General features: G+C 33.3%; 3 long non-coding RNA genes across 8 annotated transcripts; 2 read left to right on the forward strand and 1 right to left on the reverse strand.

The window, feature by feature from the left end:
• The first annotated feature begins 1309 nt into the window (after window positions 1–1309).
• On the forward strand, window positions 1310–5228 carry LOC133320607 (uncharacterized). 6 transcript variants are annotated; one of them, XR_009753854.1, is made up of 6 exons: window positions 1310–1687; window positions 2469–2582; window positions 3342–3522; window positions 3602–3929; window positions 4020–4099; window positions 4429–5228. It is a non-coding gene; the product is annotated as an uncharacterized LOC133320607 (long non-coding RNA). The 6 variants fall into 6 exon arrangements; XR_009753849.1 differs by having other exon boundaries at window positions 1312–1687; window positions 3342–3527; XR_009753852.1 differs by lacking the exon at window positions 1310–1687 and adding an exon at window positions 1695–1733 and having other exon boundaries at window positions 3342–3527.
• Window positions 1535–2079, reverse strand: LOC133320608 (uncharacterized). Its single transcript, XR_009753855.1, has 2 exons — window positions 1990–2079; window positions 1535–1594 (listed from the first exon to the last, which is right to left on the reverse strand). It is a non-coding gene; the product is annotated as an uncharacterized LOC133320608 (long non-coding RNA).
• Window positions 5229–6446: 1218 nt separating the features above from the next.
• On the forward strand, window positions 6447–10124 carry LOC133320603 (uncharacterized). The gene is made up of 4 exons (XR_009753840.1): window positions 6447–6695; window positions 6907–7249; window positions 7573–7641; window positions 9761–10124. It is a non-coding gene; the product is annotated as an uncharacterized LOC133320603 (long non-coding RNA).
• Window positions 10125–11975: the final 1851 nt, after the last annotated feature.

Below are 11975 nucleotides of genomic sequence, written 5' to 3' on the forward strand. Positions count from 1 at the left end.
AATATTTTTAAAATATGATTTTTTTATATATGTAATTGTTTCGAAAATTGTAATATTTATTTATCCAAGTGCAGTATTGAGGGATTCTGATATTTAATATGAAACAACAGACACAAAGAATGTCTTATCTTTAATAATCATTTATTACCAGAAAAGCTTTAAGAAGAAGAAGAAAAATGAAATTGTTTTAGAATGTGTGGAGAAACTAGGAAGTAAATAATCTTATTTGATATAACAATATACATAAATAAAAACATCGTACGCATTCATATACTTCTGTTGGTAAATAAGTAATGGGTTCACATACAGGAAAATGATTTTTTTTTTATCATTTCCATAGAGACTGGAGCCAGAAGAGGTACTTTAGGAATATCATTTAAAAAAAAAAACAGCTTTAGAGAACAAACACATGCAACCATGTATACAAATCCGTTATTGTATTTGTGTATTTGTGGTCTCTGCTATTCACACTCGTCACATTTTAAAGTCTATACCCAGCCAATAATTGATTTAAGTTTAAATTTCATTATTCAATCAATTTAAAATCAATTTACAGAATGTCGAAAAAAAAATAAAATTAATTAATTTCTTCGATTTAGATTAAAGTCAAGATCTAGATTAAAAATAAAATAAACAATATAAGGAGCGGTTATTTAAATACAGGTATTAATATAAAAATAAACTATAATTCTTTAATAAAAACATGCTACCAGAACTATAAGACATCGTCCAATTTTGTGAAGACGTAAAGAATTTTTTATTTAGTTGTTCACAGGCTTTTAATTTTATATTTATAACTATTAGGATATTGAGGTCATTTGGAATAATGGTAATTAATATTAAATACCATTATTCCAAATAAAGCGAATAGTATTAGTAGCCATTGGGGGCAATTTCTCGGTATCCGTTGCAGTAGAAAAAACAAGCTTACCATAATCTTTTTTTGGTTAAATTCGTTCCATTCAGAACAGGCAAAGAGAACAAAGCCCATACAGCCATGTCTTTTGTATTTTGTGTCTTAAATATTTTTATATATCAGGCCGGAGCCATGTCTTATTCTTATTTTTTTTTATTGAATCATGTTTTTTTAAATTAGGCCGGAGCCATGTCTCATTCTTATTTTTTTTTAAATGAATCATGTTTTTTTTATATTAGGCCGAAGCCATGTCTTATTCTTATTTTTTTTTAATTGAATCATGTTTTTTTAAATTAGGCCGAAGCCATGTCTTCTTTTAAAATATATTTTTTTGTCAAATTCTTGTATTATCACATTCCGTCTTTTTCCAATGTCAAATCCTTGTAATGTCATTTTTGGTACATTTCATTTGTCAAGATCAATATACTTAACGATCAAATCCTGAAAATAGCTGAAATAGCTGAAAAACAAATATCTCAAACAAAACAAACAAATTAGTATTATATACATATGTACAAATAACAATTAGATTTCATTTATAGTAGAAACAATAAAGCCATAAACTGCCGAGAAGCATTCTTGACTGCTTAATATTTGCTGAAGGGAGCGCGGGATATCTTCAGCAGTTTTAAAAATACTTAAAAGTTGATCTACAAGGACCATCCTTTGAATACTAAACTGTGGACAATCAAAAAATATATGTTCAAGGGTTCCATCAGCACTATTGCAATATGTACAAGTTGAAGAGTCAAAAACACCGATCCTAAAAAGGTGAGCACCAAAACTACAATGTCCTAGACGCAAACGACAGATTGTGGTATAATACTTTCTATTGATATAGTTGTTACCCCGGGTAAACCAGGGGGAAGAGATCTTTTTCTTTATTGTAGCTAGCCATTTTCCTTTTACCTTTACGACCTGATGCCATAAGTTATAAAATTCTTCCTGTAATGTGAGTTTGAAAAGAGATAGAGCGTCTGAAGAAGGAATTGGGAAATTTAAAAAGCTATTACTTAATTGATTGTGGGCCGGGTTTGTAATAAATTTTGCTAAATAATCTGCTTGCTCATTACCATTCACACCAATGTGGGCTGGTGTCCAGAAGAGGACTATTTGCTTGTTTTGTGACAGCAAGTGATACAACTCCCTTAATTTATATATAATATAGTTAGTTTTTGAATTTAATTGTGGATTTTGTAATGCCATTAATAAGCTTAAACTGTCCGTTATTATAATCCACTTTTGGTGAGTCTGTATTTGAATTCAGCTGAGTATATGCTTGTGAGTGGATTCAGCCTATGCCCAAATCCACTTTTGACCTGACTATCATAGACAGCTATAGAGACTGCTTCATTATTCCTAGACCCATCTGTGTATATCTGATGATATCCCTGCCACCTATCAAGTTCCCTATAAATGTCTTCCTTATACTTTTAAAAAATTTTAACTACAATTTTAATCTGAATAAATTTAGATTTATATGACCCAGAGTAACAAGGCCATACTATGCTGGAAAAAATGTTGTGTTCATTAAAAATTTGTTCTGTTTCAGAGAAACCTTGCAACAGATAAGAATTAATATTGGCAGTCCTGTTAATAGTGTGCCTCAGTTTAACAAGAAGTGGATGATTACTAATGGAGAGCAACCTTGCAAAAAATTTTGATTGTAAGTATTTAAACCTAAGTGCCAATGGAGGTATATTACATTCCACCTGCATTGACACTATGGGAGTAGTTCGCATCGCACCCATTATAATACGCAAACATTTGTTTTGTATCTTTTCTAATTTATCCACTATAGTACCTACTCCTGCAAAACAAAAGTAAGCATATTCAAAATGACTCCTCACTAACGATTTATACAATGTTAATAAAATCCTTGGATCAGCACCCCAATATGTGCCTGTCAAAGATTTTAAAACATTACAAGCATTTAAAGCACGAGCTTCTAGGATTTCAGCATACTTATTCCATCTAGAATTGTTTGAAAAAATAACACCTAAAAACTTTACAGACCTATCTACAGACATTACATTATTATTGAACAAAATATTGACATTCCTATTTCTAATAGCCTTTTTTGAGAAGACAACAACTTTACTTTTGTCAATGCTGACCTCTAGCCCAAGGCTATCAAAATAGTTCTTTAGTTTCTGGAGTGCAACGTTGAGGACTGATTGTACATGTAACAGACTAGTATCAGAACAATAAACAACTAAATCATCTGCAAACTGCAGATTAGAAACTTCACTCCCCAGTATTGAATTTAGCTGATGTATGAATAGGATAAAGAGTAGAGGGCTCAATACACCACCCTGTGATACACCCCTACAAGAATACCTTGGACCAAATAACCGATTGTTAACCTTAACAAACACTTTTCTGTAGTTCAAAAAATTAAAAATCCAATTTACAACTTTTCCAGGTACCTGTAGTGATAATAAAATTGAGGATAGTTTTTCCAGATTTACATTATTGAATGCCCCTACAATGTCTAAAAAAACTCCAACTAATACTTTATTCTCGGAACGAGCATCGTGGATATCCAGACAGAGATGACGTAAACTCTCACAAGCAGAACGACCACAACGAAAGCCGAACTGATTGTGAGGTAAAAGATTATTACTTTCTATGTGAAAAATTAGTCTCTGTTTTATTAATTGTTCGAAAATTTTTCCAACGCAGGAACTAAGCGTAATGGGACGATAAGAATCAGCCAAATTTGAGCCTTTGCCAGGTTTTAATATTGGTACCAGACAATCAGTTTTCCAATCCTCTGGGATAATAGAAGACGACCATAGACTATTTAACAACCTTAGGAAAATAGATAGATTTTGAACATTTAAAAGTTTAAACATTCTATAGGAAAGCCAATCCAGGCCACATGAGGAATCTGTTCTAGAAGCTAATGCAGACTTTAACTCTTGTAAAGTAAAACGACCAATCATGTATGAATTATCATTATTTACTCCAAGAACATTATCTATACTTATCTGTTGTGAAACAGTATCAGGTGTGTATTTATATAAAAATGTCTGAACCCAATTGAGGTCAGAAAATAGATTAAAACTTGAAAAGCTTTTTTTGAATTTTCTCATTTTAGCCCAAATGCGACTTATTGATGTCAAACGATTTATTGAGGAGCAGAATTCAGACCAACTTTTGCGACGTTCTTCTTTTAGAGTACGTTTTTTGAAGGCTTGTGCACGCTTGAAAATAATGTAATTTTGACTATTAAGACTAGTTTTGAAATTAATGTACGCGTTCTTGCAGTCTTCTACTACTTTTGAACATTTGGCATTCCACCGAGGTACTTGACGCCTCTTTCTAGGACGGTTATTACTACTATCAGTTGTATTATGGTTTAAGCTAGGTCCAGAAAATTCGATTGCCGATAGAATAATTGCACAAAACTTTCTGTATGAATCGAGCAGATCACAGTTGTCAATCTCAAAGTTCATTAACATTTCATTAACAATTTGTTCATAATTATCCCAATTTACTAATTTCAGGTTGCTGTGAAAAGGAATGTTGTTCGAGGAAATAGAGGGTTCATGTTCGTCTCTTACGAGAGTAAATCTTGTGATAGTGGGCAGATGATAACTGCCTAAAGATTCCTGATGAACTTGCCATTCACAAGAAAGAAACAAAGAAGAAGATACCATAGTTAAATCTAGACTGTTCGGTTTCCAAATATGAGAGCCTATAGTTGTCGGTTGACCATTATTTAAAAGTATTAAGTCATTGCCATCCATGGAATCCATAATAGCTCTGCCCCGAGAATCTATACGACTACAACCCCAGAAAGTATGATGGGCATTAAAATCGCCTGCAATTATTAACGGTTTCGGAATAGTGTACAATAAACGATCTAACTTCGCCTTTTCAAAACCAGGAAAACTATTACCAGGACTATAAAAACTAACCAAAGAAATGGATTTACGTTTTAGTTTAATAACAATTACTACATTTTGTAACGAATCATCGTAAAAAGTATCGAGCTTAGAGAAATTTATACCATTTTTAATTAATATTGCTACGCCGTTATGGTCATTACCGCAGTCATTCCTAATAATGGTATAACCACGTATATTAAATTGAATGCTTGGCTTGAGCCAAGTTTCTGAAATAAGAGCAACATGTATATTATTTTGGTATAAAAATTTTGGAACTCAAGTCTGTCACTTAACAGACTTTGAGCGTTCCACTGTACGATATTTAAGATTCGATGGTTGAATGTGACGATTTGCTATTTTTATTCTGAATGGTTTCTTTAATAGCTGAGCTAATAAATTGTGAACTTATACTAATATTTTGAGTTTTATTTAAAGTAATAACTTTTACAATAGATTCAGTTAGTAGAGTCATCGCTTCAGAGTTTGAAAGTATGGCTTGGATTACTTCTTGACTATTCAGATGTTTGTTTAATGATGGAAAATTTAATGGATTTTTTAAGGTGTCAGCGTAAGACTCGGGTTTACTGTTTGCAATTTTCTTTTGTCTTATAGGGCACTGGCCAGAGATGGCAATGTGATTGCCATTGCAATTAATGCACTTAGCTTTTTCAATATTAACCTTGCATTCTTTGAAAGAATGCCCCTCTGTGCATATGGAGCATCGTGCTGAATTCTTACAAAATTTAGCTAAATGATCATACCGTAAACATTTAAAACACTGCTTTATCGGTGGGACATATGCAGAGACGGGCAGACGCCACATCTTAATATGGACATAGTCCGGCAGTGACGTAGCTGACGCAAATGTTATTACAACACTCTGAGTAGGTTGCAGGGTGAAGGTGTTATTTTCTTGTCTGACTTTGCGCATTATGCGTTGGACAGAAATTACTTTTTTTGTTGTAGAAATAGCTTTATATATTTTATGATTGGATAGATGAGTGGGCACCGAAGAGATAACTCCTGCAAGTTCGGTGGCCCCTGCTGGTATTGAAGCCTTAAGGCGTTGCTCTTTAAGGAATGTAGCATCGTCTAAAAATGCGTTTGCTAAATTCGCACGTTGGAACACAACACCGACCTTATATTTGTTGATTTTCTTTAAATATTGTATGCCTTTTACAGAGCGTATGAAACTAGCACTTAGAGACATCATGTCCCTATTGCCGAGTGGAACTTCATTAGTACTTTCAACAAATACTATGAATTCATACTTGGCTTCCGCATCTTCAGGGTATCGTCGACAATAATCAGCGACCCTAAAGGGAGCGAAGGCATCTGCATCCTGCAATGCTGGCGATTCTTCATAATCACAATCGCTGCTTGTACTGGAAAGCAAGGACTCACCCGTATCCTTTTTTTTGCGTTTTTTCACCATCTTTCACTAATAATCACCTATATAATACCTAAATTTTACTTCTGTACAAAAAAATTAAATAAATATTTCCAAATTATATTATAAAACTATTTAAAATAATTAAAATTTTCAAAAGCCCGCGTCTACTTTTGAATTCCCGCGCTTTTCTTACCTTAATCTATTTCAACTTTAAATATTGCTCAGTCATGAGATCGTTACTTTTCATTCTGATTCAACGAAGGGAGCCGTTGAGACCTAGCTGATTCATATTAGAAACTTCTAGTTAACTCTGCTTGAATATCTGTGCTTTTGCTTCTGTATTTATTACGGGCCGTGGATTATTGTTTAACTAGATTATTGCTTCTTTTCTTAATTACTAAATATTACTTACGCCGATTTCATTTTGCACGGGTTTAATGCCGGATTAATTTTTTTGCGATGTAGGTACCTACACGTGTACAAAGAGAAGGTGAGAATTATAAAAGTATTTTGTATCAAATAACTTTTAAAAATCCTTTTTCTTGGATATTTACATTCACTATTTCTCTTCTTTAAAGGCATAACTCTTAAAATATTAATCCAATTTTTAATAACGTATAGCTTTTAGAAGCATAGAAATAAATTTTTATAAGTGGGGAGAAGTTAATACTATTGTTTTAATACTAAGTTTATTATTTCAGATCCATTGCATTTCCTGCTTCTGGATAAGAAAGTGAAAAAGAGTGACGTGGCGTTATTGATTTAAAGGATCTGTTTAAGTATACCAAAGAATTGAAACAGCCTGAACACACTGAGCTGGTTAATAGAAGCAGCTCAGTGTTACTCAGAAACACAAATTACTTCAGAGAAGCAAGCAAAAATTTTATGTTGCTTGACCGCTTGCTTGCTTGTACCATTTCCTCTGGCTCCATCCTCTGCTAAATGTATCTCGCTTCCATACAGCTGTTGCTTTGAGCTTGAGAAAACATTCTTGGATTATAACATGAAGAAAATGGTTACCAAGGATTAATATTTTTAAAAAAGGTGAGCTACTTTGTCTATCATATCATCTCAATCTATCTCAGAATTTGATAAATTATTGAATTAAATTGCTCTCATGTAAAATTCTTCTTCACAAAACAATATAAAGAAATGGGAGTCTGTTTGTAAAATCAAAACAAATGCCTTTTATTTATGTGGATGTGTTATCGCACAATATAGTTCAGTAAGTTGTCCTCATAGCTGTGTTTCTCTGTTCCGGTTAATCTCTGTACCGGATAGACTGATTTTGATGAGATTAATATATTATGATAAGTGTCACAATCAATCTGCTGCATCCTCCATGTGTTATATTTTTCTTAATACAGATGGCGTTGAAGAGCTGCCTCAGAGATTTTCACATTCAGATAACACAAGACACTAAGGAGTTGTCACAGGTTGGTAAAATTAATTTATGTTAGTCTGTTACTATCACAAGTGTACTCACATATTTATAAGGTAAGTGTGAACATTAGCACTAAAGATACTTCATTGTCTCCGGTCCGTTGATCAGAGAATTGATATGTCATATAAGAAATTTTATATTGAACTCAAAGATCACCAGCAGGTTATAAAATATATTTCAGAGATACGAGTTGCTCATGTTGTGTGTGTATAATTAATTTACAGCAACACATATTGATATTATAATTGGTTAAAAAGTATGTGTTAATTTTGTTTTCTGATTGTGATTGGTCATAGAATGATGAGAGAATTTTTTTTGTAATAAAATGAGTGATTTCAATTTCTTATTTAATAATTTAATGTGTGACATAAAACATTTACATAGTCATGTCAATCAACAGTCAGCGCCATCTATCGTGTGTCGCGTTACTACACACAATACAACTGTTATGAAGTGTTCCTGGGAACTACACGGACTGAAGGATACATTATCCTACTTGTATAATAAATGCGAATTTTTTTGAGTAACGATGAATGGATGTATGTTTGATCGTCTTTCACGAAAAAACTATTAGACATATTTGAGTCACACTACAGTATGTCAGGCTGCACACGAGAACAACATAAGACTACAATCCATAAAGGTTTTGTGTAGTGCGTCAGACTATTATGATATTTATATCAAATAATTTCCGAAAAACAACTATCTTATTATAGTCTGCGAGGTTTCAGCTGAGCTTTGCATTTGTGTGAGAGAAAGTAGAGTTGGACAAAAAACATTTAGAATATATATTTTTTTTAATAAGATACATAACACAAGCGGGAGAGCTATTCTAGATTTAAAATAAAATAAGCAAAGCTTGTTAAAGGTTAGGTTAATATTGTATGAGGAAAAATAGACTAATATATGAGTTCAAAATTAAAAAAAAATTATAGCGTCACTCTGCTACCAGTACTAAGGGTGGAGTGCGGAAGGTGCGGAGCGGTGTCAAAGCAGTATAGTATAAACACAAATGTGACATCACACGTACACTATCTGTGTGCACTCACACAAATACAAAGCTCAGCTTACGCCTCACGCACTATACTGTTAACTATCGTACACTAAACTAAACCGTTGGAGTTAGACAAAAATGAATCGTTTGTCTAAAATAGTTCTAAATAAATGTCCGCGACGGCATATTTCTTTTATGTGGAAGCCACTACGACCAAAACATTCACCCATAAAAAAAAATTTATTCGGACACTTTTATAATGCTAATTTTAGAATATTTATCAATCTCTCATCAAAATAAACACATCTGTCGCTTTTATTATTTAATGTAGATAAACTTTGTTTTTTACACTAAGTAATTTAATAGTTTAAAAGTTACCACCATATGATGGACTCGACGATATAAAAAAAATTAAAATATTTATATATATGACAGATCAAATTCAAAGCGGGCGAAGCCGCGGGCAAAAGCTGATATACTATAAAATGTTATTGTAATGTATGTATAAACCCTCTGGTTCAATTCCGGATCATTCCAAATGTAGGCTTTTTGAGATAGAAAAAGTAGTCTCGGGTTTCGTTTTACAAGGATTGCTAGTTGTAAAATACTATCTATTTTTGTTCAGGCATTTTTAGATAATCAAGAACAAAAAGACGACCAAATTAACAAAAACATATGCAATGATAACGTCGTATGGAAAGAGCTTACATTAAATGTGAGCGACACATCCTGCATACTCATGTTGTACGAGAATCCGCTCTAGTGCCGGGAACACGTCACGCAATAATTATATTAAGACATATAAAAGAGATATAATATCTAATTATTATTTGTGTTGCCTCTCTTTATCTTTATAAAGTGTATGCGCTTGTTGCTAGTGATCAGTTGTTGTTTCTATTTATTTGGACTATGTTCTAGGGTCAGCTATTTTAGTGATTTTATATTTGATTTAGTTTTGTTTAAATAGACGTCATTAAGCTCGCGCATATCAAATCTGGCTATGTAACTCCGTCCTGCAATTTAGCACACAACGTCGTCAGTGTTTTAAAGTTTTGCTGGTGAGGTAGGAAGGAGGACGATAGTGCATTTTTTATGGAATGCTATTTCTCGCTTCCAGGGAGCTCAGTACTGCAGGAAGCATTGGTCGACTCTCCTGCCCCCGGGGACTATCAGGATCTAACAGCCCGTGAGCTGACGGAGGCCGCAGCAGCCAGCGTCCAGTCCAGAAGAGTAACATACCTCATGTGGCAAAATCAGACAGGCCTTTCATCCATGACCCTGTAAACGTTGTTAGCTTTACCTGCGCCTTTAGTCTACACTAAATTATAATAACAATTTACTCTGCTAACGTTTTGTTAGATGATGAAGATCGATTTGACATCAAATCAACCCCAACATATCAGAATGTTTGCTCTTGGTATTTGTGGAAATTAATTCCCGATGATATTATTGTTGAATCAGTGTTTTTATTTTTATTTTATTTATTTATTTAATCGATACACCACAGTATTTGATAATAATATAGCACTTAATAATATAGCACTTAAAACAAGAATACCATAAAATGACAGATACAATTTCAAACACTTAATAGGTATATACAGCATTAATAGTTACGTTAGCCTCCATTAACAATTTTTTTAACAATACTCTATTTAATAAATACTACAGACTGCAATATGACACGCTTAATAATTATTTAACATTTAAACAATTAGCAAAAAAAAAGTAAATGAAGTAAAAAAAAAAAAATAACTAACAATAATTACAAACAGTGACAATATAAGATTTTTAGAGATAATACCGTAACTTACAAAGTTCTAATATTAAGTAGAATATAACAAACTAAATATAACAGTAAAGATACCACAATCACAATAAAGCTCCCAGCGTTAATTTTTTTGCGAAAAAGAGGTAGTGAGTCGTGAAAAATGTCAATGCCATCACTGTTGACTTTATTATATGAGTTTATGAGGTGGTTGAGTGGAGAGTATTTACCTATATTTGTTTTGGAAGTTCGGGAGGAGAAAATTTTTTTTAGAGGTTGTCTAGGTGCAGTACGTGGCACTGCTATGTTAATATCTTGTAGTAGGTCTGTTGCATCCAAGTGGTTATTCAATAATTTATAGAGAGTAATTAGAGAGGCAACTTCGCGGCGTTTTTCTAGAGTGCTCAGTCCAAAATATTTTAAACGTGATTCATAGTCGGCCTTATAAGGGCAACTGTTACTTCTACTAGCTAGTCATTTTGTAAATTTGTGTTGTATGCGTTCCAACCTTTCAATGTAAATCTTATAATGCGGATTCCATACTACAACCGCATATTCCAAAGCGCTACGTATAAACGAATTGTACAAAGTTATGATAGTTGCCGGTCTCTTAAAGTCATTGCAGTTACGTCTGACAAAACCGAAGTTCTTCCAGGCCTTCGTGGCAATATGATTTATGTGAGTGTTAAATTTAAGTTTGGCGTCGATCATAACACCTAAATCACGAACAACCGAAACTTCCCCGAGTGGTTTGCCCTGTAAGCTATAGTGATGTCTTATTATGTTTTTGTTTCGCGTAAACTTAATAAACTGGCACTTATCGACATTTAGTTCCATTCCATTCAAATCACACCATTTTTGTATGGAGTTTAGATCGTCTTGGAGCAATTTGCAATCATTCATGGATGTTATAGAGCGGTAAATCTTTAAATCGTCAGCAAAGATAGAACATTTGCTGTTCTTGATACAGTGTGCAATGTCATTGATAAAGATGATAAATAATATTGGGCCTAGGTGTGATCCCTGTGGAACACCAGAGGTCGCAATAAACTCGTGAGATTTGTAACCACCGAGTGTAACTCTCTGTACTCGATCAGATAAGTACGATCGGAACCAAGATAGCAGGGGGTCATGAATGCCGTATAACCTAAGCTTGTAAATTAAGATTTTGTGATTAAATTTGTCAAACGCGCTACTGAAGTCGGTATAGATCGAGTCAACCTGTTGTTTATTATCTATGCACCCAGAAATGTAATGTATGTAAGTTGTGAGATTTGTAGTGGTTGACTTACGCTGGCAAAATCCATGCTGATCACTTGCAATCATGGTTTTGATATATTGGGACAAATTAGGGGTAATTATTCTTTCAAAGGCTTTGGATAATACGTTTAACATTGAAATCGGTCGGTAATTTTTTACATCGCTCTTTGATTTCTTTTTATGAATTGGTAAAATATTAGCTTCCTTCCACTTCGTAGGAAAAGTTGAAGTCTGAAGAGATGTGTCATAAATAATTTTTAATGGGAGTGCGAGTAATTTACACGTTTTTCTGAAAAAAAGAGGA

This window comes from Danaus plexippus, unplaced genomic scaffold (assembly GCF_018135715.1).
Source record: "Danaus plexippus unplaced genomic scaffold, MEX_DaPlex mxdp_38, whole genome shotgun sequence".
Classification (NCBI taxonomy): Eukaryota; Metazoa; Arthropoda; class Insecta; order Lepidoptera; family Nymphalidae; genus Danaus; species Danaus plexippus.